We start from the raw sequence: 18,116 nt of genomic DNA on the forward strand, positions 1-18,116 counted from the left end.
CACCAGTCGTATAGGAGTGTCGCTAACAGCGCCTCTATGAGGATGCAAATCAGGTTTGCTTTAAATACACACTGTAACGGACATGAGTGTTAGTTGGTTCAAATGGCTCTAAGCACTATGGGATGTAACTTCTGAGGTCACCAGACCCCTAGAACTTAGAACTACATAAACCTAACCAACCTAAGAACATCACACACATCCATGCCCGAGGCAGGATTCGGACCTGCGACCGTAGCGGTCGCGCGGTTCCAGACTGAAGCGCCTAGAACCGCTCAGCCACGCCTGAGTGTTAGTTACCTTTGAGATTGGAAGTGGGGATTTGATATTAGTCAATAATGCTCTTAATGCAACAAAGACGCTATTATCATCACGTCACTGAGTTTGAACGAGGTCGTGTAATAAGGATACGAGATGCTGGATGGTTCTTCTGCGATACTTCAGAAAGACTTGGCAAGAATGAAGCGACTGTGCATGATTGCTGGCAGCGGTGGTCACCAGAACGTACGTGAGAATGTGCGGTCGCAAGAAGATCGGGTCCGGACGGCCACATGGCACCATCGAGAGAGAGACCATTGTGTCCGGAGTGTGGCTCCGGCGCATCATACTGCTGCTACAGCAGCGATCTGAGCAGCAGATGGCACCACAGTCACACAACGAGCTGTTACAAATCACTTACAAGGACAGCTGCGAGCCAGACGCCCTGTAGCGTGCATTCAGCTGACCACAAACAAACGCCATTTGCTACTTCAGTGTTCATTTGAGCTAGAGTTCATTGGTGACCATCGTCGAGGTCTTTTGTGTTCCCTGATCGAAGCTGATTCTGTCGCGGTGCCAATGACGCCCGTGTATTGGTTAGGAGGAGGTCAACTGAGAGCCTACAACGAACGCGTCTGCTTGCTAGTCACACTGAACCTACACCTGAAGTTATGGTCTGGGGTGCGGTTTCGTATGACAGCAGGAGCACTCTCCTGGTTGTCTCGTGCACCCTGACCATAAATTTGTGCATCAATCTGGTGATTCGACTTGCTGTGCGGTCTTCATAAACAGGATTGCAAAAGGATAATGCTCGCCCACATACCACTGTTGTAACACAACATGCTCTACTGAGTGTCGACATGTCATCAACTTTGTCTCGAATCAGCGTGTTCTGCCGTTTACACAGGTTATTTGTGTACCAGCATTTCGCGCTTACATTAACATCTGATCCTGCATTGTTAATCACTTAAATATGTCACCTAGACAAATGTATTCCCAAAATGTCAATTTTTGGATGTCGCGATTTTTTTCGATAGTGTATATTTTAACCCTTTGTTTTTCCTTGGCACGTAGTGTGTATGTTATTTTGTTAATATGACTTTTTGGTTGTGCCTGAAATCCATATTATTGTTTTTGTTTCCTCTGTCTTGATTATAACTGGAGAAAAAGAATTGTTTCTTATTTTCTATTAACTGCACACTTTTCCGTTTCTGTCCCTTTTATAGTCTGTACATAAAGCTATCTTGATTCTGCACTTACGTTGTATATTCCGTCAACTTCTACAATACGCAAATTCTTTTGTAACATTCTATTAATGTTGCATTTCAGTTTATTACACCTGTATGGCTTCCCTTTAGCTGCGACCTCATGTAACAGTTAGTCCACATGTTGCTTTACATTTTTCATAATGGTCATATTCTTTGATATTCAATTTACACTCTGTATCGACTGTCCGTCTGGCGTCTGTAAGGTTTCCTTCATCGGTATGTTATCGGTATATAGACAGATTGGCACTTGGCTGCGAAGGTATGAGAGTCTTATTTACAGTGACTTGTATGCTAATTTTTGTAAGCTTTGCTTTGGTATGTTATTGTAAGTATGAGTATAAATTACTGTTTTATGGGTGAAATATTTTTCATTAGCATGCCTTATATTGTATTTCTTATTCTGATCACAGCTGTGATCTGATTATTTGTCGAAAGGGGAAACGGTGAATACATTAATTTACGACTAAGAGATTTCCTAAATTATACGCCGGGCCAAATCTAAATGGTCGCCTGTCTCAGTCATGGAAGTATTGCTCAGTCAAGTGGTGGGCAGTAAATTTGCACCTTAAAAAGGATTTCTGAAATACTGTGAAGTTTCCAGGACAGAACCCAATACAGGGCCCGATAACCTTTCATGTAGAACTAAGCCAGAAGGCCATAAACAGCGCGATAAGGTCATTGTAGTTAGATGCGATTCTATGTAGACTCGAATGTGATATACTTTTAATGATTATTGGGTGAATGAAATCTGCCATGAGGACCTCGGTGGCTGTAGTGAAGGAATTACACGCTCTTCACTCCAAATACGCCAAATTACATTATCCAGTGTCCATCGTCTGACTTCCATTTTCCTAGTATACCTTACAATAACTTTAAATATCAATAATAAATTGTAATTCACGGTCGAGTAAGTTTAAAATATTTGTGGGCTGTTCATTAATGTTATCTTCTGAATGGTAGTCAATTTTTACCAGCCTGTCCGGAGAAAACGACAAGCGGTCGATACGAGACTGAACAGGGGACGATCTTTTTTTCCTGCCAGTTAACGAGGAAACCCTAAAGTTTGACGACGACGCTTTTCTATACAATAGCTGCAAGGCTTAATTTCTTCCTTCCCATCCGTCTGCTGGACATTAAATATCTTTACTACACCGTACTGGCATTTAGATACTTCGTATATCAGCATATGAGAGAACTTGTCAAAATGCAATGAAAGAACTATACCTTAGTAACGAACAGTACAGTCTTGCGTTTTCCGTGTAGGGATGCCGCACCACTCACCTGTAAAATAATAATAAGAAAAGAAATTAAGATTTATACTAACCGACAAAAATAAACATGAGTGTATAAAATGCAAGACAAGACGGTAAAAGTTTATCCTGAAGCTCTTTGATAATAGTGTGTGACAATGGGTAACGTAATAACTACAAGAACACAAAATAATACCCTGATATTAGTATGACGTCGAGTGAAATAAAAAGCGTAAAAACTTCTTTAAAGCCCACGGCCTTGCCGCAGTGGGAACACCGGTTCCCGTCAGATCACCGAAGTTAAGTGCTGTCAGGCTGGGCTAGCAATTGAATGGGTGACCATGCGGTCTGCCGAGCGTAGTTGGCAAGCTTGGTACCCTCAGCCCTTGTGAGGCAAACTGAGAAACTACTTTATAGAGAGGTAGCAGCTCCGGTCTCGTAAACTGACATACGGCCGGAAAAGTGGTGTGCTGCCCACATGCCCCTCCATATCTGTATCCATTGACGCCTGCGGGCTGAGGATGACACGGCGGCCGATCGTACCTTTGGACCTCCCAAGGCCTGTTCGGAGTTCGGTTTCGTTTTTAGTTCAAATACTTCCTTAAAACATTAATTAGTGCACGCAGGGCTGTACTACGTTTCGACACAATCTTCCACAAACTCCATACAAGTTTTAATACTGTTAATCTTTGCTACTAAGATACTCTACTAAGATACTATTGGAGTCGAGTCACCTTAAGGGAATCCCTGACACCTGGCAGCGCTTTTGACGGCTTTCTACTACGAAGCCCAAATGGCTGTAGCCGAGAACAGTACCGTCTATTTACCTAGGAAGATGCGTTTCCATAGAGAAGTTACGAAAATCGCGTAGCGGACACGCGAAGCAGCTGCGCCCAGCGTACGGAAACTGTACTTACACATTTATACATTACGCATTTTCTTTGGAAGACTGTTTAATAATTTCAGAGGTGTTTTCACGAATACATGGAAATGGAATTATTTCCGATATTTCACTATAAACAGTTCATTTTTTTGTTTTCGTTTTTAATAGAAAATAGGTAAAACGAATATCGGGCAATACCAGATTTTTAAGCTAATAAGAACATAAATCGAAGATTCTAAATGAACAAGTCAGTTATACTGCAAGACAGAAATGCAGTTGTTTCTGAAATTACTTGCTGTTTAGGGAAAAAGGAAAAATGGTAAGGTAAACACACACTACATAATGTCTTGTAAATGTTCTTTGATGTGTTCGTACATATATAAATGTCGATGTTTTAAAATTGTTCACTTGTCAGCAGTTTACCATACAAAATTGATCAAGACAGTTCTTTATGGAGTTTTCTTTAGCCATGAGTAAACTTTCAACATTGCTAATTATTTAATTCTGTTACCACATTCTGACGTTTTTCATGACGGATTGTATCTCTTAACCTCACTGCCACAGTTCGTTTCTGGATCAAGCAAACTGACGTGTTGACGACGTTCCGTCTAGTGCGAACCCTGCACCATTTGATGGTGAAGCCACCGTACGTTCCGTTTCGTTAGCGTCTAATGTGAATCGACTTAAACACGTTTGGATCGTCGTTAGCAACTTGTCCACATGGAGATCGAGACGTTAACGCCAAAGCCTGTAGCACTTTATGATGGTGGCGGCCCTCTATATCTACATACCTGAGGTCATCCACTGTGTTAGAAGAGTTACAGCAGCGACGCGTTGCAAATTTTAATTGAGTCCACGTATATTCTGTCGCATTCATATCAGCAGATACTGCACCCCATTCCATTCGGTCCACCCTTGCCTCCTAGGCGGACGTGTTCACAATGTGTGCGCTGTGTGATCCGCGCGGCGGATTAACAACCGTTGTTAGTCTGATGCATCGGTCAGTCGGAGTAGTTTTTAGGCGATTTTCCTCGCTAGTTTATGCAAATGCTGAGCTGTTCCCGAATACCCGCCTCAGACAGACCGATATGCAAACAATCAAAATAAGGTTTGCACGGTTCGCAGGTGTCGCACATAAGTTTTCTCCCTGGAGTTAACTGACGACTGTGACAACGAAGTTAATAATTTATGACTCAATTGACAGAAATGCATTAATCAACATTATAAAGGAATTCGTAATCGACAGTAAAAACGACAGAAACAATTACTGTAACTTTAACAAACACAATATCAAAAGTAAAATTGACGAGGGAACTGTCAAATCCTTCTTAAATAAAATCAGGAGTAAGACAGCGAGATGATTTATCACCCCTACTTTCTAACTGCGCATTAGAGAAGTTAGTGAGAGAATGGATAAATCCCATTAATACTAAGGTTGTTCAACTAGGAAGAAACACAAACAAAATGTCCATAGACTGTCTAGCATTTGAAGATGACATCGAATTAATTATTGTCTGACCGGATAGCGCCAAAGAGCAGCTGACGGAGCTACAGAAGCAGTCAGACAAAAAAGGACTAAAATATCATTTGAAGATACACAGTTCATGACAAGGAGGATTTCCACGGAATCTACTGGGACCTAGAGGTAACAGTAATATTGCAAGGAATCTACTCGGACCTAGGGCTAATTGTAATGTTGAATGCCAGTTAGGATCAGACACAGCGCCCTATTTGAAAATGGAAAAGCTAACTGATATAATGAGGAAAAGAAGAAGACAGTTTTATGGAGAGACATACCGAATGGATAATAACACACTAATCAAGCAGATATTCAACTTACTAAACAGCTACAAATTCAAACCCACATGGTTCGCCGAAATTGAAAAAGATATGATAGACACAGGAATTAGAATTGACATGATAAATAACAGAACATTTTTCTGAGAGGCAATGGAAAGGGCAGAATTTCAGGAAAGGAAGAGGTCTTGAAAAGGAATAAAGTGGAACCAGGAAGAAAAGGAACGACGCTCTCTAAGGATGAAGCAAGTCTGAGAGCAACGAAAGTTAAGCACAAAGAAGCAATATAACAGCGGGATAAGCTCAAGGAAGGAGAGAGTGCCGCACACGACACGGCAGTGGCGAGGCGGTCCAGCCGCGGGCTGTGTTGGCAACCTTGTGCTTTCAATCTGCGGGGGTCAATCAGCGCCCGCCGGCCCCTTCACAACACTCACTCTCTGTTGCAATCACAGTTGCACTCCGCAGGGTTGCCAATTTGCGCTCGTCCCACACCCTCCGGCGATCGAGTTACACCTGACCAAAACTAGCGTAGACTTGCTGTTGCTGTTCGAATCTGTTAACGGTCTCACATACTTCAGTGTCACGAGACACGTATTGCTCAGCATCATGCTCTTGTGACTGGAACTTATTGTCCTACATGTTGCGTGCTACAGGCTACACACAGCACGGACGCACCTCTTATCGATCCCGAACAACTGTCTAAAAAGCAAGCTTGCGTTTAGCAAGACGGAGTCCGTTCACCACATGTTGAAGTCGACGATAAGAGTTGCACACTCGGTATCATCTTGTCAAAGAAGACATTTCATTGTCAAGCGTTTCCAAACGGTGTGTGCAATATCCATATCCAGAGTTCGGCAAAGAAAATTGTTGATTTGAATAGCGCACTGTCGAAAGAGCGGTCTCATTCGAAGCGGCGGGTCTGTTGTTATCCACCTGCCTCAGTAGCGACAACTCATTGGTCGAACGAGTAACGTACATTTCTCGTAGAGGCCTATAATTCTCAAGGTAGGTCGTTTCTCGTAGGGTGACGTGAATTTCATGCACACTACAAAATTCCTCCTCGAAGGCCTATTCGTTGTTTCGTAGGTGGGCACCATCTGGGGTATTAGAACTGAGCAACGAAGGACGGGGTTGTCATGGCCCGTGAGATATCACGTAACACCAAATCAGTGGGACAGTCAACATTTCGGCGATCTCCTCGGTGCGCCTCTCGATACGTAAGGTTGCAGCTGCTGTTCGACATTCTCAGCGTTGTGTGAGGCGGTTTCTTCGTGACGACCTCAATTTCCACCAGTACCATCTGTCTGTGTTGGAAGAACTCAGCGAACGCGATTCTGTTGTTCTGCAAGATGCATGTACACAGTCACTCGTAAAGCTGCCTCACTACGGGCTCAAGTTCTTCAGTGATTTGACTCATTTTTATCTGTTTGTGCGGATGTACAAACAAAACATGCGCACCTGGAGCGCCAACAATCCCTGAGGCGTTAGTGAGCGGTCCCTTCACTCCGAGATGTTTGGTGTCTGCTATCGAGAGTACGGATCACTGGCCTTCACCTTCTTCAAGGTGGGTGAAATAGCTGAAAAAAAATAGAAAAAGAAGAACACGAGTGTTCAGCAATTACGACTTCTCACCAATTTTTCAATATGATTGAGAACTTTAGTTCACACAGTCTCGAGAACAATGATGTTGAGGATGTGTGCAGCAAGTGGGGTCACAGTACACGCAGCGTCACCTGCTAGTCGTGTTTTGCTCCCAATGTTTCTCGAGCGCCTGATCTACCTCAGTGGTGATCGCCCGACTTCGGCAAGCTCACCCGATTTAGCCTCTTGCGACTCTTTTGGTGGGAATACATAAATTTCACTGTTTACACCGATGGTATAAGGAGCCTTACAGAGTTGAAGGAGATTATTTGTCACGCAATATCCCGCATAGTCATCGCTATGCCCAGTGGACTGATAACGTAGAGCGCCATTTCATGGGTACCACTATTTATTTTACACAAGTAATTTTAAAGTTCCTTTCGCGTAGAAACAGAAGAAATGGAGTTAAAACGATAGATACAATGCTTTGCATTGACCTTTAAAAATCATCGAATTATGTTGCTGGGTGACAATTACAAACGCAGAACAAAACACACTGGAAGTATGCACGCAGCATTCCAGGTACCTGCACATAACTTCATAGGCTAACAGTGTCAGCGTTTGTAATATTCTGATACGATAGCTCTCGCCACACCTTTGTTTCAAGAATGTCGTTCATACACCCATTTTAAGAAAGGAAAATTATTTATATATACTGACAGAAAGATGACCAGTTCTGTTCTTTGGCGAGAGAGAGAGAGAGAGAGAGAGAGAGAGAGAGAGAGAGAGAGAGAGTTCTAACGAAGAGTAGGCAGTGGTTTTCACTTGCTCTGAAATTTGCTGATAGATTCAATGTGTGTGCTGGGCTGGAATTCGAAACAGTGATTTTGCACGCTGAGCTGCTCGGGCATGCCTAACTCTACCACTGCCCTGCCTCTAATCGCCAAACTGAGATCAGCTCTTTCAAGTACATTCTGGACCTAGCGGCGTATTCCGCAAGACTCTGCTTTCTAATCTCGGTCCGACAGCGAGTCACACAACCGTTCAGTGGCTTCCATGCACTTAGTTACATAGTTTGCTGGAGACTATGGTTGCCAAGGTCATACATGGAGCCACATCCCGAGTTATATTGCCACAGGAAGAGGTATTTAGGACTTTTTTTTCTTGTGCACTGTTTACGTCCAAGACAATTCCACGTTTGGTGTGCTTTACATCTGCACAGTTCAGAAAGATACCGCAACTATCGGTTTCTGCCCGAGTTAAAGATTATTGTGTGTAGCATTAACAAGTTAAATGCCAAGAAACGCGCAAAAAAAACCGTGAAAAAGAAAAACTTGAAAAAGAGACTGAGGAAACAAGGATAAGAACACAACGTGACGTGGCCATTACTCTACTCCTCTTGTGCCGCTCCCCGCCAGCACGCTGTTAAGCGCTTGCGCTGGCCCTTTCAGATTGCATGCTCGTAGTGCGTAACACGCGCTCAGGACTGGCGGAACTGTCTCTTAATGGGCGATGGTTAAATGCACTCGGCAAAGCAAGCAGAGGAGCACGTCCGCCACCCCTGCCAACCTCCCCATCCCCACGAAGCGAATGCTCGCTTTGTCGATTGTTTCTGAGGGGGAGGGGAGACCATACATTACGCCGGGCGCGAAAATGTTCTACGAACATGACAGCCTCGTAACGCATCCGTGTAGAGCGTCCACACGAGCTTTTGCACGATATTACTCTTCGTCGGGCTTCTAACTGCTCAATTACCACACCCTTGTGTGCTCTTAGTAACGTGGATGTGTTTGTTGACAAACGACGATCGTGTAAGACCTTTCACGTATAACATTAACGACGCGTAAATCATCGTCATTGTACTGAGCTCGTTTCGAGAACGCCATATCTTCTCTTTTCCCATTTGACTGATTGAATGATGCACTCGTAAGAACGCTGTAAACAGAGACAAGGAACATTACCTTATAAGTTACTAAATAATTGAAGTTAAAATTTTCTGGGTTGCTAGACCGAGTCATGTTTCTTCAAACAATCGACGTACGACACCTCTGCAGGTATCTTGAAGTGTCCACTGTAGATTGAGTGCTCAAGGGGCTGAAGAAGATCGCTGCAGGAGGCTTTAACCGCTAATTTCTGAAGAAATATGACTCAGCCTAACAACCTACAAGATTTTGCTGAATAATGTCTTTATTTCGGATGTGGAGGCAGTGCACACAAAATCTTAATTTTCGCATTGTCGATAGAAACGACAGGAGTAAATCATTATCCGTCAATGTTATAGCTACTTTTCCTTCATTCGTCCGCATGTTATTCTATTTTTTCACGAAATGTCGTCGTCTTTTGGGCGTATTATTAATATTTTTCCGTATTTATCATTTTCGTCCCACACTCTCTTCAGCATTACACTAATTACCTATGTATTCTCGTCTACTTTACATACATTGTTTATATTACCAATAAATTGTTTGCTAGCCAGTGTTATTTGTTACAGCGTAACTAATTTTTTCACCCTTTAATAAGCCTGGACGAAGCTAGGAGGGTCAAGTGGGGGAACACCATTGAAAAACTGGATTTTAGACGCTTTAGTAGAAAATCATGAAACCTTCTGAAGAAACTAAGAGCTAATTCACATGTACCACAACTAAACGAATATTGCACCAGACCAAACTGCCAACAATATAGTCAAAACGTCTAAAGCACCTGTCGACAAAGAACACTCACGTAAAATAAAGAAAGAACTAAACACATCAAAGAAAAACAGTCGTGAACAACAAGATTTGTCAAAACCGTTCACAGTCACAGAAACGCTGCAGGCCCTGCAATGTATAAGAACCGACTAGGGCCTTGGTCTCGACAACACACACCCAAAGTTCTTAACACACTGTAGCTGACCACATTTTACTTCCACATACTCCAGTCAAGAGTTTTGCAGAAAGAATTCAAGAGGGAAAATATCATTGCCATCCTCAAACCAGGAAAGCCAGGCTATAAACCAGAAAGCTATAGACACGTCGCTCTTTTAAGTGTAGCATATAAACTGATTAAGTGTCTCCTTTACAACAGATTAAATCCAATCACAATTGAATCTGTGCCTATCGACCAAGCTGGCTCCAGAGCCAGTCGAAACTGCGAGGATCAGGACCTCGCATTAACAAACGTCCATTGCGCCGGGCTATGAACAACGCTTGAAAACTGGTGCGGTTTTCGTCGATTTCACAGCAGTATGTCATACTATCTGGAGAGAGGGTCTAACATATTAATTCGTAAAAGCTACTAGATGTAAAACCATGACGCCTCTTCCAGAGAACGTGTTACCAAATAGAGTCGTTCAAGTCTCAATGGGTGGTCTTTCAGCAAATCAAAACTCCTGAGTAATGGTCTCCCCCGAAGTTCAGTACTTGCACCTCTGCTATTCCATCTCTATGTAGCCGACCTACCAACTAAAGCATCCAGAAAATTGATTTACGCGGATGACATCACTCTTGCATGCCAACTAATTTGACTGCTCTTGAACAGACTCTCATCCAAGACCAGGAATTGATACCTGAATACTTCAGGAAATGGCGACTAATCCCGAGCGCACTTAAAACGGAGACCTCATGTTTCAGTCTAAATAATAGGCTGGCTGAAACACCTTTAAAGATATCTCTGAATGGTACTGCGCTTCCTTAAAATTCTCATCCAAAATATCTGAGCGTAACATGGGATCGCACTCTCTCATAAAAAACACCTATCAAACCTGGCCGCAAAACTGAAATACCGAAACAACATCCTCCATAAATTAGCGGAAACGACCTGGGGAGCTGGTCCAGGCACACTCCGTACCACTGCTCTAAGTTTGGTCTACTTAACAGCTGAATACTGTGCATCGGTGTGGCTGAACAGCCCGCACGTGGGAAAAGTAGATGTGGTGCTAAATGAGACGATGCGGCGGAGCTATTAAAACCACTCTATTCTACTGGCTACCAGTCCACAGTAACATCGAACTGCCTTATATACGACGATGCAACATACTCATAAGAGAGTTTAAAAAGATCTCCAGTAATATAGCCCTGCCGATTCACCAGGACTTTACTATATTTAGAAGACTAAAATCCAGAAATCTCTCTGTGAAGACTACACAGGAACTTCTGAGCCAAAACTACAATGGCGTTGAAATCTGGTGAACGCACAGGAGAAACAGAGCCAATCCAAGACGGCGTACTTTACTGAACGGAGTACGGACAGGTCATGGCAGATGCGGATCCTCGCTGTACAGATGGAACTTGAGACTTTACCCTGGGTGCGACTGTGGTGCCAAAGAACAAACCATCCACCACATCGTCAGCGATTGTCCACTGAGGGCGTTCACCAGCACTGATAGCGTCTTCCTGAGGACAACATCACAATCTGTGGCGTGGCTGCAGAATCTAAGTGTGGAATTGTGATTGCTGAATATTCTGTTATCTGAACTTTATGCAATCTTATTGTTTTGTAATGTAGTTATACATTTATTGTTATGTCCCAATGTTCGATTTTCATTATTTTATTATGTTTGTATTCTGTATTTTAACATTGTACATTCTCTTTTATGCTGTTTCCAATTTAGTGTGTCACGCTATAAGCTAAATAAATAAATAAATAACCCTTTAAGAAACTTATGTTCAAGGCTTCAGATATTCCACACTCGCACTCGATACTACATAAATAAAACAAAAATGGTTCAAATGGCTCTGAGCACTATGGGACTTAACTTCTGAGGTCATCAGTTCCCTAGAACTACTTAAACCTAACTAACCTAAGGACATCACACACATCCATGCCCGAGGCAGGGTTCGAACATGCGACCGTAGCTGTCGCGCGGCTCTAGACTGTAGCGCCTAGAACCGCTCGGCCACTACAGCCGGCATAAATAAAACACATTATTGTCTTACCAAATAGACCATTTCCAAATTAAATATCACATTAACTTTGCAACGCAGTCGTTTGCGACCGCTGTGTCATCCAACAACGGCTCGTTAAATATATGACTGCTCTTGAGCAGACTCTCACCCAAGATCTGGAATTGAAGGCTGAATACTTCAGGAAATGGCGACTAATCCCGAGCGCACTTAAAACGAAGACCTCATGCTTCCACCTAAATAATAGGCTGGCTGGTACACCTCTACATATATGTCTGAATGGTACTGCGCTTCCTTAAAGTGCTGAGAACAGCCTCACAAATAAACACAGAATAATTTTTATGAAATTAAAATCTTACCTAATGTGTCTTACTTCTCTTATTACAGAGGCAGTAGAAATCAAAATGAGTGAGAACTATTTTAATCGGGACAGCCGCTGTGAACTAGGTGCCCCTCTGTACAATCTTACAGCGCCCATCTAAGAGAACGCGGGAACTGGCGCGTGGTTAGATTGCTCCGGAAACCGGACAGCAGCGGAGACTGCTGCATGCGCAAGGGATAGTCATGGCGTCGAGCACTAAAAGGGAATCTTTGTGGACGCAAAACTGGAAGAGCGTTCGGGATGACAAGGACACGGGTGCTTGCCATTTCTTCGAAAATAGGTTCTGTTAGAGGACGAGCACGAGAACACGTTTCGAAATTAACTGAAGGTGAGAAAGCATAATTATGAATTACTACTGGACAATGTGCAACAGAAATTAACATAGCAGGACAATGTGACGAGGAAAAGCGATTACTTTTCGTACTCAATTATCGGCTATTCTTAAGACTCCATGCCACTACTGAACCGTTCTCTCAAAATACTATACTTCTTATACTTAAACTAGTGGCCGAGCGGTTCTGGGCGCTTCAGACCGGAACCGCGCGACTGCTACGGTCGCAGGTTCCATTCCTGCCTCTGGCATGGATGTGTGAGATGTCCTTAGGTTAGTTAGATTTAAGTAGCTCTTAGTCCTATGGGACTGATGACCTCAGATTTTAAGTTCCATAGTGCTCAGAGCCATTTGAATCATTTTTTTATATGTAAACATCCTACCAGCACCATCTCTCTTCGAGGTCCCAACGACATTTTTATTTCCCTTTTCATTTCCACCACCGTTGTCTGAGGCCCACTCTCTTTTAACAAACAAACTGTTTCATTTAATGTTCCTGTTATGAAAGCCTTTACTTCTGATGACACGGCTTCATTTCATCTTGTTCAGTTAAACTCATTTGTAGTTGCACCAAGCTGCCATAATGTGTGTTTTTCTGCTCCACATCACTTTGTAATCACACCGCGGGAGCTGTGAAAGCAGTCCTGTACTTGAGTGCTTTGTCTTCCATCGGCAACATTCAACAGGCAGAGTTGGTATTTTTTGCAGACGATACTAATGTCGGTAATAAATCCATTTAGAGAGCAAACAACAGAAGAGATGGTTAATGATATTATTCCAAGAATTATTAATCTGAAAATAGAATCTCCTTAAATTTTGAGAAAACACGCAAATTTCAATTCTGTACAACAAATACAGTCATATCAACAACTGATTTACTCGTATCATATAAACAGGAGTCAATGAACAAGGTAGAATGCTCCAAATTTTTGGATGTACGTAGTGAAGAGTACTTGAACGGTAAGAAGCATATTACTGAGCTTCTCAGACAATTAAGGTAAGTCATTTTTGCTCTTCGTATAATTTCTAGTCCTGGAAACAACGAATCACACTACTGTTTCGCGTATTTCCAATCAATAATGTCTTATGGAATAATATTGCAGAGCAACTCTTCTCTTAGAAAGAAAGTACTGATTGCACGAACGCCAGCAGTAAGAATAATATGTGGTGTTCAGACGCAGACTTCATGTAAGTATCCTAATAAGGAATTAGGCATTTTAAATGCACAATCACAATACACATACTAGCTAGCGAAATTACTCACAAAATTTCTTCATAAGTTGTGGCGCTGAGCTTGAGATGACGATGGCCAAATGGTTAGCGTTCAAGCTCCTTAATCGCTGGGTAGCTGGATCGACTCCCGTTCAAGTTTTTTGATTGGATACTTTTCTCAACAATAATCATATTTCATACCTATGATATTTGAAAGGGCGTATAACAAAAAAGTGTATTTGCATGAACATTTATTCAATTTGCAAAGTTACTTGGCTGTTTAGTAATTGCAATTATTAGAACAAACATTAAAACCATCGACAAATAAACCACAAAACACCCAACATTTTCCTGACAATGTATCCCTGTCATGATCTGCGAATAAGACGAGCTTCTTAAAGAAGACTATTACAGTACACGAACGTATCTTTTAAATGAATTTTGCAACCGCATTATGCATTGAATATTCATGACATTCATCATCCGCAATAGTCTAAGACCGTGAGTCACCTTCATTTTAGCTGTAAAAAAGTAAACATTGTGATTTTCAAGAAATTCGTACATACACTATTTGTTCTCGAAAGCACATCCGACGATTATTTGTATATTGCACTTATGTTCTTGCATATTGTATTTTTGAACAGCTTTGTTTACACCTTTATTTGCCGATGTTTGAGTTTTCCAAGTCTGTCCCTTTATTTGTCGATGTTTACTTAAGTTTTCCAAGCCTGTCCCTCCTCCTTGAAATCTGTACCTGCAGGTCGAAGCGTCTAGGTGCAAAGCAGCTCGGGGTACCTTATCCGATTGGAAGTGTAAAGGATTTCAGAAATCACGACAGGCTTTCACTTTCAGGGAAGCTTCATTCGTTTGCTCGTTTACTTGCCTATCATTATAAATACAAAATCTGTTGCAACAATTAAAATAAATAAACAGCGAAATGCTACTAGAGAGTAATCTAGCGATTACAGAGCTTGAGCGCTAACCACTTCACAGCCGCAATCTCGTGGTTAGTCGCAACGTACTGGTACTTATTCCAAGCGTAAAATTTCTCTGGCAATTTTCTAAAAACTGCCTAAGTAATACGTCTTACATGTCGCACCTACCCGGCCGGGATGGCCGAGCGGCTCTAGGCGTTACAGTCTGGAACCGCGCGACGGCTAAGGTCGCAGGTTCGAATCCTGCCTCGGGCATGGATGTGTGTGATGTCTTTACGTTAGTTAGGTTTAAGTAGTTCTAAGTTCTAGGGGACTGATGACTTCAGAAGTTAAGTCCCATAATGCTCAGAGCCATTTGAAGCCTTTTTTTCTTGCACCTTATGGACTACGAAAAGTATAAAAAGCTTGCAGTAAATGCATCATCCGAACCTCGTGGACTTCCCTTGTAAGTAACTCGCCGGATACGTTTTCACGCACGGATGGAGTGTGTCCTTCGGTTCTGTGCAAAATACACTGTAGGGTGGGGGTAACGAGTTTCGGGAGTAAGCGCAACTCTGCGGATTCTTGTGCGCTAAAAGAGATATGTAAACAAGAGAGTTCGTGATAAAACGCAGATAAATAAAACGCTTTGCGCTTATGAAGACGTAAGTCGAACAATAACAAGCCAAATTTGGGCTACGAAAGTCCAGGATAGTAGCATTGACGACCATCACTTGTTTCTGACGAAGATGAAGTACATGATTCTCGAGAGCTTGATGATTTAACTACATCTGACGGAGAAAGAAGACCGACAATGTTTTAGAAATCAGTGTCGTCTCAAGAACTAGGGCTTCTAAGTCGTAATCGTTCAAAGCTTAGTACAAGCATTCCTGTTCCCTGTAGCTTACATTGGAGTGAGGGCTCTTTCCTGTCCCTGGCGGGTAACTGGGCTAACCTGAAACCCAAGATTCCCAGTAGTGGCTTCAGAGCCCGTCACGCTGCCGTCGCCTGTAGCCGCAGTGCAAATAGACTGAAGCCGCAGATTGCACTGCGGTTTGTTGGCGCGCCGCTCATATCGGTGCGAGCTAGTTGGTAAATACGGGTGTCTCGTGCCAGGAGGCGGCGTGTCGTACGGTGCAGTACGCGCAGCAAAGTCCGCCACTGTCAGCGCTGTATGTTTTTCAAGTTGAGCTAATGCTTTTTTGATTTTCTGTTTTAGACACTTCTGTAACAGTCGTCCATCTATCCAAATTCATAGATATTACTGATTTTATTCACGAACGTAAGTTCGTTTCAAATACTTTTCATTATCCTCAACCCACAATCTTGTTCTTTCGTTTTACTAAATCGTGTATTTTTTTACTAGTTGCTCCCAAAATGTGCCAATTTAACAACACCGATTCCTGTTCATTTTGCAAAATTACACTCTTTCATTTGGTCTCAGTCGAAATCCAATCACCCCATTTGCGTTCCAAAATACGTTTCTGAACAATAAAACTTCTCCGAGTTCATCACCAGTCGCACCTATACATGTGTTCGAATAAACTTCTTAATAAAGATAGTAACGAGTCTCTGTACTGCGCCACACGTCGATTTTTTAAAATCTTTCTGGCTTCTCATGCAATCTGGACCGCTTGTGTCCCACCTGTGTTATAAGGAAATCTGCAGCTGCTTTGTTGCTTAACTGAAGATGCTAGCAAAAAACAACAGTCATCTGCAAAGGCTAACAAAACGCATTATGTATGGGAGACTGTATCAACTTAACATTTTCTCCTACTTGGATCCCTGTCTTCTGCTAGTTTACAACTACATTATCATAAACATAAAAAATGTCTGACTTCAGTTCTGATGTGAAAAGAAGTAGTATTTAGTTGAAGTCAGATAAGCCAAAAGGAGAAAAAAAAGAAAGAAACGTTTAACATCCCGTTGATGACTAGGTCATCGGAAACGGAGCACACGCTTAGACTGGAGAAGGATTGAAAACAAAATCGACCATGATCTTCCTAAGGAATTACCCCCGGATTTTCTTTAGACGTTTTAGGGGAACCACGAGAAACGTAAACATGGACGACCACACGTGTATATGAAACCATTCCTCTTCGAATCCAAGTTCTGTTGGTGATCACAACGACTAACTAGACATTAAAAACAAGATCAAAACGGCAGCTGACTTGCGAAGGCATGCTGTCCAATGAAGATAAGGGCAGGTCGTACTTTAGAAGCAATCACGCCACGTCGCCCACAACTCTCCGCAACCCGCACTACAGCCTTGCCGCATAGGTGCTCTAACGCCTGAGGCTGCAAGCAATCCCAACACCAGGCATATCTCGTGGAACTCACTATATTTCCTAACAATCACAGTGCGCGTTCAAATGAAGTGTAACCACACGCGTACACACATGTTATTAGACTCGTCAACCTATCCCGCAGCTGAATTCTGTTAGTAGCAATTTCAGTCACTGCCAGTAACATTTCCGTCGAGCATATTCGCGCTATTCTACACGACGCTAACTTACACATTCCCAGACGGGACAGTGAAATGCAGTTTAGCACATCACCACATACAAACGAATACACAGCTAGTACATTAAGGCAATTTCACGACATGCCGGAGATGTACAGGCAAATCATACATAGACGAAGCTATTGTGAACGTGTGTTCGGGAGGATAAGCGGTCAAACTGTTTCCAGCCATCCTCCTTTTTGGATCGACGTCAAGCACTAAAGCGCCAGACACCAATCCTAGCAAGGTTCCCTTATTTCCTGCAAACCTACTCCAACTCAGCTCTCAGCTTCTAATGACTTCAGTATCGACACTATGTCACACTAACTCTTGTTGCCCTCACTTAGTTTCAGTCAGCTGCTGACTTCGTCTACGTGGCGCCTAATACCAATGATGTACATTTTAGCAGTTGCTATTCCCATTATTATTAGCAAACAATTGTAAATTCTGGTATACTACTGTGAAATAAACTGTAATTTATTTCCAGTGATCGACATTACATTTTAAGGAATTACGTATTCGTGTTTTCCCAGTAGTCAAACGGTTTCCTAAATTGAAATGTGTTCCATAAAAATGGTTTTATCAGACATGCCTGTCGAGAATTTTCTTACAAACTGAATTTCATACCTGAAAGCCGAGCAGCCAAATGACTAAGCTACACTATTGGCCATTACAATTGCTACACCAAGAAGAAATGCAGATGATAAACAGGTATTCATTGGACAAATGTATTATACTATAACTGACAGGTGATTACATTTTCACGCAGTTTGGGTGCATAGATCCTGAGAAATCAGTACCCAGAACAAACACCTCTGGCCGTAATAACGGCTTTGATACGCCTGGGAATTGAGTCAAAG

At 42.4% G+C, this 18,116-nt stretch overlaps 1 protein-coding gene across 7 annotated transcripts in view; it reads right to left on the reverse strand.

The window, feature by feature from the left end:
- LOC126272094 (ribosome-binding protein 1) overlaps nucleotides 1-18,116 on the reverse strand; it is a 576,027-nt gene that overhangs the window by 332,210 nt on the left and 225,701 nt on the right. For 2 of the 7 annotated variants that reach the window (XM_049974685.1, XM_049974711.1), the window contains exon 3: nucleotides 2,748-2,804. The exons of the other annotated variants lie outside the window; for them this stretch is intronic. The gene's annotated coding sequence lies outside the window, so the exon portion shown is untranslated. The remainder of the gene's footprint in view (nucleotides 1-2,747; nucleotides 2,805-18,116) is intronic. 7 annotated transcript variants of the gene reach the window in all.

Source organism: Schistocerca gregaria, chromosome 1 (assembly GCF_023897955.1).
Source record: "Schistocerca gregaria isolate iqSchGreg1 chromosome 1, iqSchGreg1.2, whole genome shotgun sequence".
NCBI classification, from domain to species: Eukaryota; Metazoa; Arthropoda; class Insecta; order Orthoptera; family Acrididae; genus Schistocerca; species Schistocerca gregaria.